A 24548-nucleotide genomic window follows, 5' to 3' on the forward strand; every position below is an offset into this window, starting at 1 on the left:
TTTCCATTAAAAGTGAAAGTGAAAGGGCATAGAGATAAGAGATTTCCCAGCTGCGTCTATGGGACAAGTCACATTCCTCTATTCCATCTCCATCAGCATGGGCAGGAAAGGCCTAATTTAGCCCCCCAAGTAACCAAGTTCTGTGTTTGAAGCGCAGGTGGGCCATCAGGTCTGCCCAGGGAAGGCTGCAGAGGCATCACTTACCGGGACGGGACACTGAGCTTCTTGCCCTTCTCTCCATTCGTTTGTTACTGTCTTACTGCAGGCCTCCTGGTTGGTCTGTATGCCTTCTGTCTCTTCATCTCCCATCCTCCTTTCATCACACAGCAGGAGAAATCTTATCCAGTCTGATCCTTGAATTTTGTGTGGTTAAGAACATGGACTCCCTTGGCTTCGGATTGCCGCAGCGCTCCGGCCGTAGCAGCCATTGCGGGGGTGAACCAACGGAAGGAAGACCTTTCTCTCTGTCTCTCTCTCTCTGTCTAACTCTGCCTGTCAAAAAAAAAAAAAAAAAAATGGACTTTAGGGCCAGGCTGTCTAGATTGGTATTTCTGCCTATTACTAGCTGTGCTGCTTTGGCAAGTTCCTCAGTTTCCTCATCTATAAAATGGAAATTGTAGTGGATTCAGTGGTGTCCCTCCCTAAAGATATGTTTATGTCTTAATCCCCAGAATCTGTGAATATAATTGTGTTTGAAAAGGGGTTGATAACAGATATGATTAAGATTCTTAGGATGGGCCCTAAATCCAACAAGTGTCAAAAATAATTTGACTATAACAATGAGTTTATAGGCCGGTGCCGTGGCTCAATAGGCTAATACTCCGCCTTGCGGCGCCGGCACACCAGGTTCTAGTCCTGGTCGGGGCACCGGATTCTGTCCCGGTTGCCCCTCTTCCAGGCCAGCTCTCTGCTGTGGCCAGGGAGTGCAGTGGAGGATGGCCCAGGTGCTTGGGCCCTGCACCCCATGGGAGACCAGGAAAAGCACCTGGCTCCTGGCTTCGGATCAGTGCGATGCGCCGGACGCAGCGCGCTGCCGCGGCGGCCATTGGAGGGTGAACCAACGGCAAAGGAAGACCTTTCTCTCTGTCTCTCTCACTGTCCACTCTGCCTGTCAAAAAAATAAATAAATAAATAAATGAGTTTATTTCTGGATTCCCAATTCTATTCCACTGATTACTTATATCCTTATGTGAATTTTTTATTGATATTCAATTCATGTACCATAAAATTCAACCATTTAAAGTATACAATTCAGTGGTTTTAGTAAATTCATAAAACTGTGCCCCATGCAGCCATCACCGCTGTCTCAATCCAAAACACTTTTATCATCCATAAATCTTTCTTTGATCCTTTTTTTATAGACAGTAGTTCGGGGGTGTGGATGAGCTTAGCTCCATCTGCTGCTTTGCTCCTCTAGCTGATACAGTGACTGCCTTTTCCTGCTTGTCCAGGACCTTCCTGTTGTTAAAACTAAACTTCCCGCATTCTGGGAAGCCCCTTAGTCCTGGACACACTAAGACAGTTGCTTGTAATTTAGATTGCCACTGCCCTACCTGTATTCCTTACCCCTTGGGTGTATGCCAGCTGCCTTCCCACTAGTAGTACCTATATCTCTCTCTAACGGCTTTCTGCAAAGCCACTGAAGCCTGTACTACTTAGAACCCTGCTATTTGGGAGCATCCTTGATAGCGATTGGAGTACAAAGAGATCTTTCATCTCTTGGGTGAGATAATTCTGAGACAAGAGTTTTACGCTGGTTCCCATAGTTCCCCCAGAGGAAAGCAGCAGCTGCCTGAAGAGTGTGCTCACTATGCCTGCCATCCCTTGTATGTCTTTCTTCCCGACTCTTAGATTTTATTTCAGGGTCTTCTAGTTAGATTCAAGCTGAGACAGCTCCCACTCCTGGATCTTTGACAGACATAATAACTAATGCTTTCTCAAACATATGTAAAGTGATATGAAAATGGAGCTTTCAGGTCCTTCCTCCAACCAGATTTCTACCCATTAAGCTGCCATATAGAAATTCTAGAACTTCTACAACACCACCAACAGAACTTGACTCCCCACTCCCAACATGCATACTGCCTCACCCAGTGGATAACCCACCTTCAGCTTTAAGCCTCCTCTTGGGTCCAGGGAAAGCCTACTTCAAAGCAGGAAACTTTCTAGTCATGGCTGGCTGGGCTCCATTTGATGGCACAGAAGCAGATCAGCAATTTCTATTCCTGTTTATTGTCAATGTCAGGGCCTCGTGGCAGGCAGGGTCACGCCCCTGCCCATCAGCTGTGAGGGCTGTCTGAGGAAAATGGATCGCTAACCGCAGTATAATGCAGAGAAAATCAGAATTATGAATGCAGAGAATGGAGCAAGGCAACCCTAGGACCAACTGGATCTGATCAGAGTCATACCAGGCAGACCACCTCACCACACACTGCCCAAAAATCTGTTTGCTATTTTGTGCATGAAATCCCAACATTAGAGTTGTACCAGATTACACTTCCCAGAGATAGCTACACAAATGCGTACGTATCCCAAACATACGTCTTATAACATGACATAAACATCCCTCCACTGGCAGGTGGGGGTCTGTTACCTGCCTGTGAGACTTGGAGGGACCCTTGATTCTGCCTCAGTCCATGAGAGGAAGCAAAAATGATGCTGCAAGCCTCCAAGACAAGGTCATCAAGGCAGTATGAGTTCTGCTTAACTCTCTGTTGGAATCCTTGCCTTTGGAACCCAGGTACCTTGTTGAAGGAAACGCAGGCCACAAGGGAACGCCACAAGAGGGCGTGTGTGAATGAGTTAGGCTTCAGATGACTCCTGCCCCCAGTCCTTGAGTGTTGCCACTGAGGACCAAGACATTGTGAAACAGTCTTGACTTCTCTCTGCCGTCTAAGTTAGACTAACAGAAACCGTGAGAAATAATAAATGATGATTGTTGTTTTGAAGCCACTCCGTTCTGGGGTGATGTGTTGGGTAGTGACAGATTAATTATATAGGAAGGAATGCCTCAGTTGTTCTGGGGCGCACCCTCTTCCAGCAGACCCAGATAAGGATACTCAGGAGACTGGGGACAGTCATCTACACTTTACTATGAACCATTCACAGTCTTAGGAAATGGGAGGTAATATTAGGACCAAGACATTAGAGAGGCAGAAATGGATGTGAGGCACTTTGTGGGAAGAGAGGGAGAGTGGGTTCCAGTCCTAGTCATGCTGCTCTCTGGGGCAATTTCCTCCAATGGGGGCAAGAGGCTCTGCCACTTTTTAGCTATGTAACCTTAATGTGACCTTGGTTTCCTGTTTTAAAGCACTCACAATAACATCTGTCTCCCAGGATTTCAGGGAAAAGGAAGTAAGATAATTATCCTGAAGGTAAAGTGTCCATGTAACATAAGAAAGTCCAGGGAGTGGTAGAAGTGGGAGTCAACCAATCTGGGTTCTAGTCCAGCCTTTGACAGCATCATCACCTTCAAGACTTAAGTGGGATACACAGCAGACTCATAGAATGGCAGATGTCCTAAACAGCACTCTGGCCTCAGAATCAGCCCTTAAGGCATTCGGATTTGGCTGAAAAGCCCATGAGAGTATTTCAGGCATGGAAAGCCAAGACACTCTGTAAAAAAAAAAAAAAAAAAAACTAATTGAAAGATCTCTGCGAGTGAGATCCCAGTGGAAAGAACAGGTCATCAAAGAAGGAGGTACCTTTCTCTGAAGGGAGGAGAGAACTTCCACTTTGACTATGACCTTGTCTAAATATGATAAGAGTCGGTGAACTCAAAAGGCTTCCATAGCTATGGCAACTCATGACAAGAACCTAGGGTGATTACTGATGCCATAAACAAGAGTGTCAATTTGTTAAGTCAACAACAAGAGTCACTGTGTACTTACTCCTCATGTAGGATCTCTGTCCTTAATGTGCTGTACATTGTGATTTAATGCTATAACTAGTACTCAAACAGTATTTTTCACTTTGTGTTGCTATGTGGGTGCAAACTGTTGAAATCTTTACTTAATATATACTAAACATCTTCTGTATATAAAGAGAATTGAAAATGAATCTTGATGTGAATGGAAGGGGAGAGGGAGCAGGAAAGGGGAGGGTTGCGGGTGGGAGGGAAGTTATGGGGGGGGAAGCCATTGTAATCCATAAGCTGTACTTTGGAAATTTATATTCATTAAATAAAAAATAATATAGCTAAAAAAAAGACTTAGCTAAGTCACTCACCTCTCCATTGGTGAGTGACCCCCCCACACACACCCTGCCTCAGACTCATGCAAATGCAGTGCTCCCCTCTGGACCCGAGCATCCCTGGTGTAAGACAGGCTTTAGCTATCAGAACCAGCGAAGGGCTTAAGAGTCTCCAAGTCACCATTCCAGTTCACAAGGTCAGGCCAGGATGAAAGTAGGGTCAAACTGGCAAGATAACTAGTCCAGTATCCAGCACAGTTGAAAGAGTCGAGATGAATTCTGTTGTCTGCATATATCTCATATCTCTGAGAATACAGCTGATAATTGGTAGTGGGATATCCACTGCTAGGATAATATTGGAGTTTAGAGCTTGGCCTCTGCAGCCAGAACATCCAAATTCCAAATCCCAGTTCTACTACTGATTAGCTGTACCAACCCCGGCACATTCGTTAGTCCATGCCTCAGTTTCCTCTTCTGTAAAATGGAGGTGGTAAGTGCAGCATCCTCCTGACAAGGTAATCCTGAAGATGACGTGAACTGTGCAGGAAGAGTTCTTTCACAACTAGGAAGCTGTCCTTCAGTGAGGCATTCTAGCTGAGGTTTCTCAAGGGAGGAAACTGATGGCTACTGAGACAATTATAGGAGATCCATTTATAAGTCCTTCAGAGTAAAATCATGCGTTCTGCTCCTCCTCCTCCATCGCACCCTACCGAGGTGGAGGTGGGGTGGGGACAGGTAACCTCTCCCTTCTGCTATACCAAGGAGAAAGTGTCAGCGTGCTGCTGCTGAGCCATTAGCGCCTCTCTAGCCTTGGGAATTTGCTAATTCCCCCTCCCTAACAATGCAAAGCAGAGTCTCACCTCCAAGCCCTGCCAGGCAACAGTGTCTAGCTACAATTATGTAAGGTTAGTTTTTGTTATATTGAGTTTCACTGTTATTCTCCTTAATGGCAGATAATTCTGGTTTTCCATTTATTGCAGTGGTTTAAAATATCCTTTTAAAGTACATGTACTCATGTGGGGTTTTTTTTTTTTTTTGTATATTTATTTATTTGAAAGTCAGAGTTACACAAGAGAAAAAAGGAGAGGCAGAGAGAGAGAGGTCTTCCAACCACTGGTTCACTCCCCGGTTGGCTGCAACGGCTGGAGCTGCTCCAATTCGAAGGCAGGAGCTTCTTCCGGCTCTCCCACGTGGGTGCAGGGGCCCAAGAACTTGGGCCATCTGCTACTGATTTCCCAGGCTGCAGCAGAGAGCTAGATCAGAAGTGGAGTAGCCAAGACTCAAACAGGCGCCCATATGGGATGCCTGCACTGCAAGTGGCAGCTTTGCCCCCTATGCCACAGTGCTGGCCCCACTCATGTTTTTTAAAAGTAAAACTATCTCAAAATATCAAATTTAGTATGGTATACAGAGGTGAATCTTGGATGGTACTGAAATTTGGCTGTGAGGGGCAGAAATATCTCCAGGGAACTACAAGGATCTCCCAACAACAAAAACATTTCCTAGTCCCAGATTGTGCCCCCATTGTCCCTCATTCTGCTTCCAGAGACCCCAAGGATTCATATTGTTCTATTGTCCTGTTAAAAGCTGCCGGAGCTGTGGCATAGTGAGTAAAACCACCACCCACAGTACTAGCATCCCATGTGGGTGCCGTTTCGAGTTTCAAGTTCTGGCTGCTCCACTTCCCTTCCAGCTCTCTGCTAATGTGCCTGGGAAAGCAGCAGAAGATGGCACAAGTCGTTGGGTCCCTGCACCCATGTGGGAGACCCAGAAGAAGCTCCAGGCTCCTGGTTTCAGATCTGCCCAGCTCTGGCCGTTGCAGAGTTGTTGTTGGAGAGTGAACCAGTGAATGGAAGACCTTTCCCTCCCTCTCTCTTTCTCTCTCTTTCTCTTCCTCTCTGCCTCTGTGCCTCTGTAACTCTTTCAAATAAATAACTAATTTAAAAAAAAATAATAAAAAGAACCAGAATGGAATTGTCATAAAATTTGGATAACTTGGCACACACATTTTTTATAAGCCAAAAGTTCCATTTCTAGGACTCTATTTTAATAAAACAACCATGAATATGGGGAAGATATGTTCAAGAATATTTGTGGCCACATTATTTATGATAGGGAAAAACTGGAAACCAGCTAAAGGGCCAACAAAGGGGACCAGCTTAGCACATGACAATGGATCCAAGAAATAGACTTCTCTCATAACAGTAACATGCCAAGCACTCCCGACCAAGTCCTTCCTGAGAACTTTATATAATTACTCATTTAATCTTCACAGCACTTCTACGAGGTAAATGTAATTAAGGATTCATTTGACAGATGAAAAACTTGAAGCACAGAAAGGTGAATTATCGTGCCCAGGGTCGCAGAGCTGGTCAGTGACAAAGCTGATGTTTGAAAACAGGCCATTAGATAAAGAGTCCATCCATTTCCTTTGCTTAAAAAAAATTATTTGAAAGGCAGAGACAGAGAGAAATCTTTGACCTGCTGGTTCATTCCCTGAATGAACACAACATTCAGAGCTGGGCCAGGCCAAAGGCAGGAGCTAGGCACTTAATCCAAGTCTGTTAAGTAGCTGCCAGGGACCCAAGTATTTGAGCCACCATCTGCTGCCCCCCAGGATGCAAGAAGCTCCCAAGTTATCAGAAGCTGGACTGGAGAGTGGAGCCAGCACTTGAACCCAGGTACTCCAGTATGGGAAATGTGCATCTCATGAAGCAGCTTACCCCCCTGCCAAACGCCAAGCCCATGCATCCATGTCCTTGATCACTGTGCTGTCTTGCTACTCTCATTGAAACTGGCTTTGTAGATGAAAATGTATAGACATGGAAAATTGTTCTAAGTGTCTTCGTAAGTGAAAAAAAGGCAGGCAGGAAAATAAAAAGAGTGTGGAAAAACATATACCATATATCAGAAGGGGTGATTTCTGGGTGGTGAGATTTTTATTTTTGTTGTTTTATTTGTTCTTATGTGTGTTTATTTGTTCTTATGTGTGTTTTCCAGGTTTTCTGTACTGAATGCTTATTAGTTTTATTTATAAACATTAAAACTTAAAAAAGATCACTTTTCCCTTAGCTTCCCCATTCCTTGCTGCTTCTAAATACAAGACAAATGGGTCTTCATGGTGACAATAAAAATGAGGATGATAATAATAATGAAGATTTAATAAACTCTTCGTATGCCAATGAATTGGTAAACATAGCCTCATTTAACTCTCTATAGCACAACTCCAGGGGCATCATTAATCTACCCTCTACATTGTGGGCTGTATTGTGGGTGGTGTCTGTAGGAGCTGTGTAACGTGGCTGCCCTGTCAACAAGAGGTCGATATTCTCAAACTTCATTTTATAGAAGAAGAAACTGAGGCACTGAGAGGCAAGTTAATGTCACAAAGCCAGCAAGCAGACCAACTATTAAACGCATGTGTGACTTCTCAATCTGTTCTATTTTTACTTGTCAAGGAGAGATCTGCAGGGCACAATGAAGAAGGCAAAGTAAAATCTGGGTGTCCAGATAAAGGTTTCTGAACCAGCAGAGGCATTGTGACAAAAGAAAAAGAGTACTGGCCAAGAGGTTGGACACCCACCCTCTGCTCCCTACGCTTCCCCACCTGGCTATGTGACCTTCGGGAAGTTTCACTTTTTACTCTGGGCTCCAGCTTCTCCATCTGCAAAATGAGGGAATTAGGCAAGATGATCTTTAAGATCTCTCACAGCTCTGAGTCTACAATTACAGATGGCATCCCAATATGGGCCCAGAATCGTGCCCTCCCACTCAGCATGGACCATCTCCCTCCTGCTCGCTGGAGGCAGCATCTCTCACACTGACCTACTTTGTTGGGGGAGGGGGGCGGGGAGCAGAGAACCAAAGGTTTGCCCTCTACAGAGTCAGGCTGCTGGGCAGCTCATGGTTCTGTCAATGCCCCTCCCACTTCCTGGTGCTGCCTCCCCACTCCCCCCAGAATACAGCAGGCTTAAAATATCTGGCAGGGTGGCAGTGTTTAGTGCATTGCTTTTATTTTCCTTTGTCCTGGTGATTCACCAGGGCATTTCTCTGACTTTCCAAGCATACTTTCTTAAAGTCATCCTTGCAGGATCATCAGGATGTGTTGTTAAATGAAAAAGCAAGGTGCAGAATAGTCTATATAGGGAGAGAAAAAGACTTTAAACATAGATGTGCATGTGTTTGTGGAGAGAGAAAGAATGGATATCTCTAGAAGGAAACCATTTGCCTCCCAGGAGGGAAACTGGATAGGGGAGCGGCAAAGTAGGAGGGGGACTTTGTGCCTGTTGTATGTATATATTTTTAGTCAGTTTTAAAAACCAGCAGTCATTCTGTTGGGGAACTGAGGGGTCTAGCTTCTTGTCTCTGCTGCATGAAAAAGAATTTGAGGGAGAAACATAGATAAAAGTTAGCAGAGGAATAAGATTTACTAGCAAGGCAAAAGTACACACTCAGCGAATGTGGGCCCACTCAAGAATGAGCTGCAACCCACGAAGCTTGGGGTCATGCCTTTCAAGTGAGCCAGAGGCAAGGGGGGATATTTTGGGTGGTATTTTCCAGGAAAAGGCTGTGGTTTCCAGGAATTGGGTGACTGCCCAATTTCTGGCCTTTTTATGAAGTCTTGGAAGTGTTACTCTATCAAATGCATGATGGGAGTAGGAGTGTCAGCCTTGGCAACTTTATTATAATAATATTCTAATAGGCAACAGGGATGCAGTGAAGAGCCATGTTGGATGTTCTCAGCTGGCATTGGTTCTGGGTGGTGGCTTTGTGACAATAAGATTTCAGGTTGCTGCCCATGGGAGGAGTTTCAGTGGTGACTCTAGAGGGGAGGGTAAGATGACATATTTTCTCTGCTTTTTCTCTGATCCCTGTCTCCTTATCAAAATTATAACAATTCTTCCTCCTGGTTGTGTTAGTGTGGTAGGGCTACCATAACAAAGTTCCACAAATTGGGGGCTTAAGAGAAATTTGGGGCCAGCTTTGTAGCACAAAGGGTTAAGCCACTGTCTGTTACAGAAGCATCCACATGAATGCCAGTTCCAGTCCTGGCTCTTCCACTTCCAGTCCACTCCCTGCTTATGAGCCTGGGAGAGATGGCCTAAGAACTTGGGTCCCTGATACCATGTGGGAGACCAGGGTGCAGTTCCAGGCTGCTGACTTAGACCTGGTCTGGCCCTGGCTGTTAGACGCATCTGGGGAGTGAAACAGCAGATGGAAGATTCTCTCACTCTCTCTCTCTGACTCGCTCTCTCTCTCTCTCTTTCTGTAACTCTGCCTTTCAAATAAATTACTGCATCTTAAAAAAAAAAAAAACAAAAAACAGAAACTTATTTTCTCACAACTCTGGAGGCAAAGGTCCAAGATCAAGGTGTCAGCAGGGTTGGTTCCTTCTGAGGCGTCTCTCCTTGCCCTGCGGAAGAGTCACCTTCTCCCTGTGTCTTTACATGGCCACGCCTGTGTGTGTGTCTGTGTCCACATTTCCTCTTCCTGTGGGGATACCAGTCATACTGAATTAGGACCCACCCTAATGACCTTTTAACTTATTCAGTATCTACAAAATAGTCACATTCTGATGTAGTAGGTGTTAGGACTTGTCCTTACGAATTTTGGGGCAACACGAGTCAGCCCGTAATACTGGCCTGCACCCTTTCAGGCAAGCAGACTTTTAAACCGAGAAGCCTTTGTGAGAGAAGTACTGTTGTAGGGTGGGCCAAAGCGAATCAGATTGTGTTCTGTCCAGAAGGGAGACAGGGAATTGAGAAAGAGTGTTGGACTGAAAAACAGGAGAGCTGATTATCAGCTGCTGGCTCTCTCCCGGGAGCCAAGTGAGCCCAGACAGACTTCTAGCCTGAGTTCCATCAAGTGGAAAGGGCAGGTCGTAGTGCACACCGCAGAGGGTTGTTGAGGGGGTTGAAGGAGGAAAGGCCTTTGAACAAATGCCCCGTACCTAGTATATGTGCGACACCTGCTGTTTCTCACTCATCTCCTAACTGGACTGGGAGTTCTGAGCACAGGGCTTGGGTCTTTTTCATCTTTTTGGCTCTAAAGGGTAACAGCAAACAACAGGACACAGTGCAAGCAGCTTGCAGGAAGCAGGAGCCCAGACTGCTTTCAGAGGCCATGTGGACGTAGCCCAGAGGCACTGGCAGAAACAAGGTCATGGAAAAAGGAAGCGAAACGATGACGTGCCTTTTCCATGTACAATCTGAAGATGCCTCACACAGTGGGGGCCACCTTTAAATGCGCTTTTTTGAAATGAATAAAATAGGAGTATTTCTGTTAAGATGACCTTAACTTCCTTGTTGAGCATCATCAAGGGACGCGTGAGTTATATTTGGAACACCTGCCTCTTGTGCTGCGTAGCTCTCCCCAGGACAGGGGGAAGCACAGCCCATTTGTAGTGGACATCTGCTGTTGTGATCTGTCAAACACTGATGCCCGTTTTAGTGAGAGTTCTCCAGAGATACAGAACCAATAGGAAATAGACGTAGATACATGGATAAGAGGAGGTCTGTTATAGGAATTGGTTCATGTAACGTAGGGACCAGTAAGTCCCACCATCTGCTGTCTGCAGGCTGGAGAACCAGGATAGCTGCTGGTGTGATTCAGTCCAAGTCTAAAGGCCTGAAAACGGGAGTCCAGTGGCAAAAGGACAAAGAACACTGATGTCCAAAGGCAGGAGAGCCCTTTCCTACTCAGGTCCCCGTGGGTTAGACAATGCCATCTATGTTTACTGAGCCTAACTGTTCAAATGCTAATTTCTCCATTCACAGGCTCATAGACACACCCAGAAGCAATGTTTTACCAGCTGTCCTTTAGCACAGTCAAGTTGAAGCATAAAAGTAACCATCATAATCCCCTCTTGTTCTGCTAACAGAATTCCATGTTTTCTTTGGGGACCCACCCTCCTCCATTGCCAGCCGTGTTGTTTGGGTGGGAAGGAAACATCTCCAGCTATAGCAGCAAGTGCATGTCTCAGACCTGCCCACTGTGAGTACTGTATTCTCCGGGTTATCATGGTTGGCTCAGAGACTAGTATGCGACACCCACTGGGCCAATTAGAGCCAATCCTGGGAATCTGACTGAAACTATCAGAAATGCTCTTTTTTCACTAGGATTGCTAAACTGGAGCTACCTGTGAAGGAGCCCAGGACTAACAGCAAGCCAGACCAACTCTCCTACTGCTCCTTGCCAGTGGGAACACACTAAGCAAAACAGGATGGAAGCCTGTGGTAACCAATATTTGCCAAAGGACTGCCCCCTGCCTTCCCAATAGCTAATGTATAACCACCACACTTGTTCCTTGGAGATAACCTCTTAAAGATATACAAATACCCCTAGACTGCAAGTCCCAGTGGCTGGGTCTCTTTTTCACCAGCCCCTGCCCTTTGCAGGGAGCTTCTCTGTTTCTTACTCAAATAAAACTTCATTTCTTCTCCTCTCACCATTGTGTCTGGCACTGTAAATTGTCTTTGAGACCAGGACACCAATCTGGACTCATCCCACCAGTTTTCCTGCAACATTTATGGTCATTTTGTCCCAAGAGGGGAAAGTGTGCTTGAGTTCGTGGTTACATTATTTGAACACTTGAATCTAGGCTTGCATAAAGCCAGAACTAGCCCTGAACGTCTTGACTGTGGGAGTCAATATATTTTCCTTCTATCAGTTTGAATTGGGTTTTTGGTCACGTAAGGCTGCCACAAAACACACCAAACAGCGGAGTCAAGGGAAAGGTTTACTGTCAGGTTTACTGTTGGGTGGGGGAAGCTTGGCAGGCCAGGGGGAGGATGAGAGCTTAAGAAACAGAGCACGTGTTTGGGAACAGGTCCAGTTAAACGGTGGGCGGGGGGCAGGCAAGTGAGAGCCACAAATCCCATTAGGGAGGGGATGGAGCTGACACTGGTGACTGGGCCATCTGGTCACCTGGCTTCCAACAATGGTGGTGGGAGCTAGCGCCTAGGATGGCGGCTGGGGCATAGATGGCACCACAGGTAATATTGTGCCATTTTAGTAACAGGTCACCTACAAGCAATTGAGTAACACAGGATGAGGTCTCCATGACTTCTGTCTTGTAAGTCTAATCTTTTCTGTGTGGGCCTAGAACTAGTCACCATTAAATATCTATCCATTCACCAGACAACTTGCCAGAGTATGGCTTTTCGGTGTTTACAAATCCCTTTTGCAAATTGGGAAAGGGTGTGTGTGTGTGTGTGTGTGTGTGTGGCTACTGGAGGTGCGGAAGAGATGCAGTGAGGTTGGACTGATAACTCCATCTGCCAGGTATATCCAAATGTTGACTGTGGCCCAGCCAGGCTGCCTCACTACAAGGAGTTTTATTTTGTGCTCTGGACCAGTGGTGTGCTGGAGCTGACTTGTAATGGCTGACAAGATGATTTGTTAAACATGTAGGAATTTTCTGGCACTGGTAACTTGGAATCAGCCATGATGAGAGTGTTTATACCATGGATGTTACCAAACCCTACCGAGCAGGGCATTTCCCCTCTTGGAGAGTCAGTTTACCAGCAGACGACAGGCCGTGTGACTGAACAGTCCCCAAAATGTCAACAAGAACAGCTGCTACACGAGCAACCGGCTCTTCAGTCCCTCACAGCACCTCCTCACGCGCGGTTCCACACGGTCTCGGCAGCAACACTGAAAGGCAGACATCGTCACTCACCTCTTCCGAGGCATCCGAAGCGCGGAGAAATGCTTTTACCCACGGTCAGCGGCAGAGCTGAGCAATCAGCTCAGAGTTTCGGACCCCACGCCTGAGAGGACTTCCCTGACACCCCGTGGGAGGTGGCTGGCGTATCCAGAGTCTAAACAAGCAGTTTGGTCTCCGGTATAGAGAAGCCGTTTCTGTAAAAAGGTTTTAACAATGTCTGTCTGAACAGAGGTGGCCAATTAGCAAATCAGTTGCCCAGGGACTAGCAATAATACTGTGTATGTGATCTGCTGAGAAAGCACAGTGTTGCCTCCAATAAATTACATATTTCACACTTGTACGGGGTTTTTGGTTTATAAAGCCCTTTGAAAGACGTTGCCTCTGTAGATCAGCTCACTTAAAAATGTTTAGAGACTTGGGCTCTATATGGCGGTCTAGTTAACCCATATTCTTCTCCTTTAGCTGCTTCCACAAAAATAGCCTGAGAAAACTGAATACTTACTTTCTCATTCCCCTTAGTCAGCTATAGACATGTGATCTAGTTCTGGATATCGAGACTCAAGCGAGAGTCTTTTCCCCCTGCATTCTACCTTAAATAAGGGTGTGATACCTGTTGCTACAGCAGCCATTTTGTAACCCTGAGGTGACGAGGCAGAAAGTGAAGTGCAGCAGAGTAGAAATACAGCAAAAATATGAGCCACTGGTTATTACTAAGTCTGCACTGGACTGCTTCCTCTGAGCATTTTTTTTCTGTGAGAAAAATAAACAGTTATTTGGGTATCCTAGCATATCTAGCAATTCTAGTTCTTGAAATCTATCACAGAAGTCATCTATAATGGAAAAACTGGAAACAGTCTAAGTAACCAACAATAACAAGTTGATGAAAACTATGGGGTGGTCCTGTATGAAATCCTATTCAGCGATTGCAACTGTATTGCAGACTAGGGATTCTCAACCTTGTGCTCTTGAGCAAGTGCCCTTACATTCCGTACAGATGTTTTTGTGTGGATATGTGGGTGCCTTTTCCTGGGGACACTTATCATTCTTACCACATTTTCAAAAGTTTCAAAATGTTTAAGAATCACTATTACAAATTAATATTTATAGATATAGAAAGATGTTGACATTATTTTGGAGGAGCACAAATTTACAAAACAGTTATTGTAATATGTTTGGCTTAGTGGTTAAGCCACCACTTAAGAATGCCTGTGTCCCCCATCAGAATGCCTGAGTTCCACACCTGGCCGCAGCCCCGACTCTAATTTCCTGGTTTTTTTGTTTGTTTGTTTGTTTTGTTTGTTTGTTTGGTTGGTTTTTTACAGGCAGAGTGGATAGTGAGAGAGAGAGAGACAGAGAGAAAGGTCTTCCTTTGCTGTTGGTTCACCCTTTAGTGGCCGCTGCGGCCAGCATGCTGCAGCCGGCGCACCGCGCTGATCTGATGGCAGGAGCCAGGTGCTTCTCCTGGTCTCCCATGGGGTGCAGGGCCCAAGGACTTGGGCCATCCTCCACTGCCTTCCCGGGCCACAGCAGAGAGCTGGCCTGGAAGAGGAGCAACCGGGACAGAATCCAGCGCCCCGACCGGGACTAGAACCCGGTGTGCCGGCGCCGCAAGGCAGAGGATTAGCCTAGTGAGCCGCGGCACTGGCCTCTAATTTCCTGTTAAAGCAGATGTTGGGCCACAGCAGTGATGGCTCAAGTGACTGAGTTCCTGCCACCCTTGTGGGAGACCTGGCTTGGGTTCCTGGTTCCTAGCTTTAGCCATTGCAGGCTGGGAGTTAACAGGGAGTCTCTCTCCCTCTCTCTCTCTCTCTCGCTCTCGCTCTCGCTCTCGCTCTCGCTCTTGCTCTCTCTCCCTCTCTCTCTCAAGCAAGTTTATTTTGGTGCAAATTTTGAAACGCAGGCAGAGTTTTTTCACCATGCACTTTCTTTATTAAGGTTTTGAAGACCCCTTGAATGTTATTAACGTAAGCATGTGTAATATTGGGCTAAAAGTTACATAATACATATTAAATGTCCAAAAAAATCATGTTATTTGGGGCCAGTGCTGTGGCATTGCTGACATCCCACATGGGTGCTGGTTTGAGACCCTGAAGCTCTACTTCTGAACCAGCTCTCTGCTGTGGCCTGGGAAAGCGGTAGAAGATGGCCCAAGTCCTTGGGCCCCTGCACCCACGTGGGAGACCTGGAAGAAGCTCTGGCTCCTGGCTTCAGATATGCACAGCTCTGGTTGTTGCTGCCAACTGGGAAGTGAACCAGCGGATGGAAGACCTCTCTCTCTCTCTCTCTCTTTCTCTCTCTCTGCTTTTCCTCACTCTGTGTAACTCTGACTTTCAAATAGATAAATCTTTTTTAAAAATCACTTTATTTATTTAAACTGAACTTATCTTAGGCTACTAACCACATTCCTGATGATTGTAGAAAACTTCATCTTGCAATTCACGGTGAAGCGGGCATTTCTGGCTTCAAAGTTATCAGTTCAAGTCCTTCCAGTGACATGGAGAAGTTCTAAAGAATTTGTATCTCAGGAAGAGAAGTTCAGGTGTCTTCTGTTTTTGTTCTCACTACGCCTAGCTGGGATTCCTAACGTCCAGCTTTAGGGCAGAGCTCTGCTTCCCCTCTCAGAATGTAAGTGGTGTGTCCGCTCTGCTCTCCTCCCTTTATGTCGCCCTTTCCTTCCCAGATATTCCAACTGCTAACTTATTTTGGTCATGCATTCTTCATTCTGGGCTTTATCTTATAAACAATGTGTTCTAAATCGTTAAAGCTTGTTCTTTCTTATACAAGCCAGGCCGTTGCAAATTTGGAGAGATATATGTGTGCGCATATATATGTATATATGTATACATATATATAGTTTTTTATACTTTCAAAAAATCATGGCGTTGCTGGCAACCCATATGTGTGTGCCTATATATGTGTATATATATATATATGTATACTTTTTTTATACTGTCAAAAAATCATGGGTCTCTTGGATGGAGAGTATGTTGGCTTCCAAACTTCTGGTCCTCCTATAGGTTTTCAAGTCACTTTATGAGTAGCCAAGAATTTGGCTTTTTGTCTTTATAGACTATATATTGTCCCTCCTGGGTAGAACCTGTAAGAGACCTGAATTGTGGGTGTAAAACACAAAAGATACAAGGGAACATGTGTTAGGAGAAAACAACCTCTTAATAATTCAAAATATTTTCCTGCTGCGTATACACAGGAAGAGATCTGAAAAGATACACGCTGAGGTGTTAGCAGTTATGATCTGTGGATGATGAGCGCATATTAACGTATTAGTTATGGTAGAAGCTACAGAGATCCCAACTAACAGTGGCTTAAAATAACAATGTCTGTAAGAAGCTTGGAGGTAGGTGACTGCTGGCTTAGCTTTGGCACTGGCTCAGCAGCATCCCACTGTTAGGGCCAGCATCTGTGCACTCCTCTTGGCTTTTTTGTGTCTCAAGATGGTTGCAACCCCACACTTTACATCCCACATACAAAGGAGAAGGGATGGCATGAGCCCCATCTGTTCACTTGAGCTGGAAAAGCAAAATCCTTGCACTTTCATTTTGTTTGCCAGAACTGGGTCACATGACCACTGTCGCTCCCCCTCTTCGTGGAGGAACGACACTAAGCCCTGCCTAGGCTTCATATCCGAGTCACGGCACCATTATGTCGCTCCCCCTCTTCGTGGAGGAACGACACAGGACTCTGCGCTGTTCTTTCTGTCTGCTCGGCCCTCCCCGGGTTTGCTGCTGGTTCTTCCCGGGTTGGCTACTATCCCTTCCACCTCCGTGGAAGGGCAGTTCCCCCTGGCCGCATTCCCCACTTCCGCAGGGGAGCGGCACACCGCCGGCCGGTTCTCTCGGGGCTGCACGGGTTCCCTTAGATGTTCCCCATAGATGTTCCTCGTGCATGCCGTCTCTCTCCTCCTTTATAGTCCTCCTCCGCCAATCCCAACTCGGCTGAGTACGCTGCTCTCCAATCAGGAGCAAGTCCTACAGTTAATTGGTTGAACTGGAGGCAGCTGTGCGGAAGCTGTTTACTTCTCTCCCAGCGCCATATTGTGGGAGAGCAGATGCATAGAATGAGTCTTAATTCGAGTAACAGTCTAGTCCGGTTTGCTCCCCACAGATCCCCCTTTCTTTTTATTTTTTAGCGTTGATACGCGCCTGTCTTCGGTGTCCCGCGGCACACACTCTGCTGTACTTGCTAGAGTTGCCACAGGCTCTTACAAGTCCTATCAATCAGGCAAACCGAATCCGGGTCCTCTCTTCGCCATGTTGTGAGGAGGTTTTTAGGCGCTGATGCGTGCCTGTGTTCGGTGACCTGCGGCTCATACTCTGGTCGAGCCGCCTGCTGGCGCTTACCGCCTTAATTAGGCAGACCGATTCCAAGCTTTCTCATTGCCGTATTGTGGGGGAGACTTATTAGTGTTGGTTCGTGCCTGTCTTCGGTGACCTGCGGCGCATAAGCTGCTAGCCGCCGCAGGTGCTCATCGCCTCACTTAATCAGGCAGACCGAATCCAAGCTTTCTTATTGCCATGTTGAGGGGAGGCCTTTCTATTTCTCTATTTCTCTATCTCCGGGCATTCCTATTTCTCCCATTCCACTTCTATCTTCCAGCATTCCTATTTCTCTCACTTTACTTCTAAAACTTCTGTTTCTCTTATCCCCGCAGCTTCCCGGCGCCTCGCCCTGCCAGCAGGCTCCGCCCCAAGGCTATTTCTCCTCGGCTTTCCGGCTGAGCCGCTTCAGCCCGCTTTGCGCGCACACTCCGCAGTCTTGCACTTAACCCTTTCGCGTCTGAACCACGGCCTCGCGCCAGCCCCGTTCCCTATCTATTCACGCCCCGTGCTCTCTCTGCACGCGGCGGCTTCCGCGAGTCACACAGCGTAGCTTACGTGTCCGCCACTAGCATTCAATCTAAGTTCCCCGGGCTAGCCTGGCGAATTCAACCCAGCTTACGTCTCCGCCCCATGGTTTGGCTTCCCGTCCTTTGCTCCCCGGGCTAATCAGACGGATCCCAATCTGGCTTACGTTTCAGCTTCTGGTTTCAACTTTTCGCCCCCTATTCCCGGGCTAACTTGAGAACCCCAAAGTGGCTTTCGTTTCCGCCTCGGCCTGCCCCCCGCGGCTTCAATTTCCCTAACATTTTTCTCTACCCGGTATGTTTCCCCAAACTTTCCTCCAACGATATTCCTCCCTCATTTCTCCTGGCCTCTCCCCACAGTCCGCATCCGAGTCTGTTTGTTCTAGCTTTCACTTTCGCTTTCGACCTTAGAGATTCCTCCCAGCTTCCCCCCGTAGTCCGTATCCGAGTCTATGCCTAGGCTTTCAATAGCTTCTTCCGGCTCCTTTTTCGTCCGGCTTTTCCCTAGGCTGTTTGCTAGTTTCTCTCTCCGATATTTTCCCTAGTTCTTCCCGTTTCTTCCCTCCTAAGTTTCATATCCGTCCTAAGTTTCCTATCCGAGTCACGTTTCCTATCCGAGTCACGGCACCATTATGTCGCTCCCCCTCTTCGTGGAGGAACGACACTAAGCCCTGCCTAGGCTTCATATCCGAGTCACGGCACCATTATGTCGCTCCCCCTCTTCGTGGAGGAACGACACAGGACTCTGCGCTGTTCTTTCTGTCTGCTCGGCCCTCCCCGGGTTTGCTGCTGGTTCTTCCCGGGTTGGCTACTATCCCTTCCACCTCCGTGGAAGGGCAGTTCCCCCTGGCCGCATTCCCCACTTCCGCAGGGGAGCGGCACACCGCCGGCCGGTTCTCTCGGGGCTGCACGGGTTCCCTTAGATGTTCCCCATAGATGTTCCTCGTGCATGCCGTCTCTCTCCTCCTTTATAGTCCTCCTCCGCCAATCCCAACTCGGCTGAGTACGCTGCTCTCCAATCAGGAGCAAGTCCTACAGTTAATTGGTTGAACTGGAGGCAGCTGTGCGGAAGCTGTTTACTTCTCTCCCAGCGCCATATTGTGGGAGAGCAGATGCATAGAATGAGTCTTAATTCGAGTAACAGTCTAGTCCGGTTTGCTCCCCACAGACCACCTCAACTGTAAGGGAAGCTGGGAAAACCAGGGGGCAGGTGGGCTTTAGGTTACTCAGTCAAAAGTGCCTACTACAAAAGATATTTACATTTTCTCTTCTTGTTTCTCTGAAGCTTATGATTTTTCCACTATTGACAAGTGTTGCATTTAAAGTGCTATATTTAAAAAACAAATAAATAATAATTAGAAATCAAATATACTGCCTCATTTGATTCTCCCAACTCCTTACCCTATATAGTCTTTTTTCAATCATCTTTTTTTAAGATTTATTTATATATTTATTTATTTGAAAGACAGAGTTACAGAGGCAAGTCAGAGAGAGAGAGAGAGGTCCTCCATCTACTCGTTCACTCTCCAAATGGTCACAATGGCAGGAACTGGGCCTATCCAAAGCCAGGAGCCTGAAGCTTCTTCCAGGTCTCCCACGTGGGCTTGTGGCCCAAGGACTGCAGGTGGCAGCTTTACCCACTAAGCCTCAGCTCTAGCCCCGCCCTATATAGTCTTACCCTTGTATTAAGGGAAGGTAAAATGACTTTTTCAAAGATACATGGCAAACTCTTGACAATGCTTATGCCAAATTTCAAATCCTATGATTTTTCTACTTCACTAACTTGATGTTAAATACCAGAAGGCCTCTAAATGAGACTTCACAGTTTTGTTGATAGCAAGGCTAGTAAGGGTTAATTCAGCACAGCATAAACGCCCAATTCCCACATTCCAAAGCAACACTGAGTCAGGTTCATAAAGCCCACACTGAGCTTCCTTTCCTCTCCATGTCCCTCCTGCCTCCTCTGCAGGCCTCCTCTGTGTTCTCTGCTCAGCCTTTCTCTCTTGCCACTCCTGCAAAAGTGTCACTCAGTAGAAAGAGCTCCATTCAGCTTGCTGTCAGCTGTACCAGGATCCAGTTCTTCTACTTACTTCCATGAGCAAGTTGCTTCAGGTTTCTAGGCCTCAAATCCTTCATCTTTTAATAAAAATATTATCACTTATTTCAAAGGATTCATTTAGCACTTACTCAGCTAACTCAGCTTCTCACATAGTATCCAATGCTTAGTATGTGCTCAGTTAAGCATAGCAATAGAAATTATTATCAATACAGAAGCTCAACAACTTTTGATATTCCAGCCTATTCTTGCCTTATTATGAAGTCAGGCAAGTAACAAACCAGAGCGGAAGATCACAATTCTGCTGTCAACAGCGCAGCGCTTGTAAGTGGCAGGTGGACTCGAAGGGAGCAGATTTATGAGTAGACTCCGAAAGCCACTCAATTTACCAAGTGTACGATCACATGCAGTTTTTTTTCTTTAAGATTTATTTTATTTATTTGAAAGAGTTACAGAGAGAGGTAGAGACAGAGAGAGAGGTCTTCCATTAGCTGGTTCACTCCCCAGATGGCTGCAATGGCTAGAGCTGCGCCCATCCGAAGCCAGGAGCAGGAGCTTCCTCCGGGTCTCCCACACGAGTGCAGGGGCCCAAGGACTTGGACCATCTTCTACTGCTTTCCCAGGCCATAGCAGAGAGCTGGATTGGAAGTGGAGCATCCGGGTCTCGAACTGCTGCCTATATGGGATGCCACAGCTTTAAGCCAGGGCATTAACCCGCTGCACCACAGCGCTGGCCCCGATAGCATACAGTTTTAAGCACAGATGGTTAAAATCATGACTCCAATACTTAGTAACTATGACCTGGGTCAATTTACACAAAGCCTCTGTGTCACAGTCTGTTCATTCAGAAAATGGGAATAATAGTACTTACAGGATCATAGGGATGCAATGAATTACCACTAAGGATCCTTCCAAGTTTTTACTAAAGCACTTAGGATAATGCCTTTACTAAAGCAACTTAGAACAATGCCTAACACATCAAATGTTATATAACATATCAAATGTGTCACTCAACTCTCTGCTGCTATTATTATTATTACCATTATTATTATTCTATTGAACACCTGCTGTGTGCCCAGGGTTAGAAGTAGGTGAGGTCAGTAATGGGTAAAGCCAGGATTTCTACTCAGTGCTGTCTGGTTCTGAATCAGCCCTCCTAACCACTCATCTGCCTTTGCTCACCATCTCTAACTATCTCCCCCGTCACCTTGCTTGCTTCAACTCCTGTTCAACCCAACTCCTCCTGCACATTCCTGGGATAAAGGTCCTTTTCTTGACCTTACCCAGTTTTTCCATCTTCACCTATATTTCTTCTCCATCTCTCTCCTGGAGCTAAGAGCTGACTATACAGTTGGGTATCAGAAACCCAACTCCAGTGTATAAAACACGTTTGCTTTCTCTTCTCTTTCTTTTTCATAAAGGAAGTCTAGAAGTGGGCAGTTTTGGGCAAGCGTGGTTGTTCTGTCATCAAGCAGACCTGCTTATCTCATGACTTTCACCCTCAGAGTCTCCTGATAGTGACAAGATGGATGGTACATTCCCAGCCATCACATCTATATTCTAAGTAGTAGAAGGATGAGAGATTGTTAAGAGGCGGCTCTGCACAGTCAATGCACTTTACAGGGATTTTCTGGATTCCCCATTCAAGTACTGTCATTTGATCTCTCATCCGGGGAGAGACTAAACAATACAGTTTTTCAGGTGGGCACATTTTTGCTCCCAGGTAAAACCAGAATCCTATGATGAAGTAACAAGGAGAATGGTTTCTAGATAAGCAGTTAGCTCCTGCTGCTATCCTACCTTCAGAACGGAAAAAGAACCACGGACTCTCAAGCTGCATCCTTAGAATTCCTTCTGAGGCAAGTCTGTGCGTGGCTGGATGAATTCTTTGAAGAACCACTTCAGCCTGGTCCAAGATTTATGAGTCCCTAAATCATCTTTTAAGGAGGAGGGTTCATATTAACCACAAGTCTTTTGCTTTGCCTAATGGAAATGTGAGTTTGAGGCCAGAGCTGTTTTGCTTGTATGACAGAGATACTAAACACTGCCAAGAACCCTATTTGTTTTCATTCTTAGTACTCAAAAATATTCAGCCATTTCTCCAGATACTCTTTTAGCAAATATTTGAGGAATAATGGTTTGGAGGGAATGCCAACTTATTAGCCTGCCTGGGATAATTACTTGGGCTCATCAATATCCGGTTCTTCTTCCTCTGTCTGAGCACGGGAAGAGTGTGCTGCTTAGCCTTCTTGCAGGTCTACAGGGATATGGAACTAGTGCTGGCCAGGAGGGTGACGTCCTTCATTCCAAGGCCTAAGCATCCAGGAGTACATGTGGGTTCTCATTGCTTCTCTGTTCCACTGCCATGGTGAATGTTGAGGTCTTTTGTTGAGATGGTGGCATGACACCCTGACGCAGCCTACGTTCCCGAGTGTTGGCACATGAAGGACAGCCATCCTGGGGTGTTAGATTGGGAGGGGGGTTCTCAATGGACTTCAGTCACTCTAGAAATATAATAGCCCCAGAGTAAAACAACTCGAATAGTGAACACCTGAAGACTGGATAAATAAAATGTGGTCTCCGTACAATGGAATCTACTCAGCAATAAAAAGGAAAATTGCTGGCACATGCTACAACATGGATGAGCCTTGAAAACATTATGAAAGTCAAAGGAGGGAGAGGCACCAAGATGCCAGAATTGGGAGGGAGCTTACTGCTCTACTCTAGGGGGAAACAGAAAAAAAATTGTGGAGAGTGCAATCTCAAGAGTTAGGGAGAAAATGGCAGAGGAAACTCCACACAAATTAGAGGGACACTGTGGGTCTATGTGGAGGGTGTGGATGCGTAACTCAGGACTCCAGCAGTCAAGAGCCTCAGCACCAGCTGAGACCAGACTTGCAGCAGCCCAAGCCACTGGTGATAAAGCTGCTGGAAGGGCCTGGCATAAGTCTGGCTTGGATCTCTGTAGGGGACAGTGTACCTGCCAACCGAGAGGGAAAAAGGGGGGGGGGGACACATTTCTCTCTCCCCAACCACCTGGCACTGCTGTTCTGCAACTAGCCAAGAGTAGGCAGGCGCCATTTTGGACATACGTAACAGCTGTGCAGGCTAGTGTCGGTGCACCCAGCACCCAGCACCCAACCAAGAGGAAATGCCTGAGTCTGGCTGCGAGAATTGGCAGTGGGCTGGGTGCTCATGACTGTGGGAGACTTGTGTGCAGGGACTCTGAAAACACTGTTGCTACATGGGAGGGAACAAGCTGTGGCTGGGACTTTGGGCAGTCACTGTGGGTGGTTCCACATGCTTGGGGCTCCCTGATTTTCTGTCGAGGATCATTGCTGTGGGATCTGTGCTCACAACAAGGACTCACAGATCCTTTGTGTGATTCTTGTGTTAGTGCTGATGAATATTGTGCCCAATGGGGCTAGCACCCAGGCATTGGTTTCCTTGGAGGAAAGGAGGTGAATGTGAGACTATTCCAATAGAGCTGAATAAATCTCCCCTCTGATAAAAATAAAATAAAATAAAATAAAATAAAATAAAATAAAAAGGAGATTTATCATGCTCAATTTGAGAATCACTTTGGACACTCCTCTCACCTTGGAGCACTGACCAGAGCTCTCTAGCCACATCCAGCACACGCCTCAGTGTATTCTTTGAAAGAACACCCACTCCACTTATTCACAGAGGCATAGTCCAAAGATAAAAGCTATCACAGGAAAAAAATAAACAACAATAAGTATCTCCACAAATGCCTAAAAATAAATGCAGCAATTCAAGAAACAAGAATAAGGAAGACAACACGATATTCCCAAAGGAACACAACAACACTTCAATAATAGAATGTGAAAATGAGATTGAAGAAATGCCAGAAATGGAATTTTAAAAATTGATCATAGGATTACTTAGAAGTAATCAGAAGCAAACCCACAAACTAAAGAAAATTGTACACAATATGAAAGAAAATTTTTCTCATGAAATTGAGATTCTTAAAGAGAAATCAAAATGCAGAATTCGGTAGAAAAATTTTTTTAAATGTGGAAAGCCTTAACAACAGATTTGGTGAGGCAGCAGAAAGAATATCCAAGTTAGAAGACAAATCTCTGGAAATTTTACAGTCACACCAAATAAAAGAACAAGAAATTAGAAAACTAAAAAACAGTGTTGGAGATCTATGGGATACTATCAAATATCCTAACATATGGGTCTTGGGAGTTCCTGAAGGCATGGGAAGAGAATGGATTAGAAGGCTTTTTTAGTGAAATAATTACAGAAAACTTCCATAATTTGGAGAAAGGAAGGGACATCCAAGTACAGGAAGCACATTGAACTCCTAATGAACATACCAGAAAAGACCTTCACAACAATCCATTGCAGTCAAACTCTCCACAATAAAACATAAAGAAAAGATTCTAAAATTGGGGCTGCACTGTGGTGTGGAAGGTTAACGCCCTGGCCTGAAGTGCTGGAATCCATATGGGCACCGGTTCGAGACCCGGCTGCTCTACTTCCTATCCAGCTCTCTGCTATGGCCTGGGAAAGCAGTAGAAGATGGCCCAAGTCCTTCAGTCCCTGGACCTGTGCAGGAGACCTGGAAGAAGCTCCTGGCTCTTGGCTTTAGATTGGTGCAGCTCTGGCTGTTGCAGCCAATTGGAGAGTGAACCAGAGGATGGAAGACTTCTCTCTCTCTCTCTTTCTCTCTCTCTGCCTCTCCTCTCTCTGTGTAACTCTGACTTTCAAATAAATAAATAAATCTTTTTTAAAAAAGATTC

The sequence above is a fragment of the Oryctolagus cuniculus genome, chromosome 10 (genome assembly GCF_051225735.1).
Source record: "Oryctolagus cuniculus isolate XC-2025 breed Fujian yellow rabbit chromosome 10, ASM5122573v1, whole genome shotgun sequence".
Classification (NCBI taxonomy): domain Eukaryota; kingdom Metazoa; phylum Chordata; class Mammalia; order Lagomorpha; family Leporidae; genus Oryctolagus; species Oryctolagus cuniculus.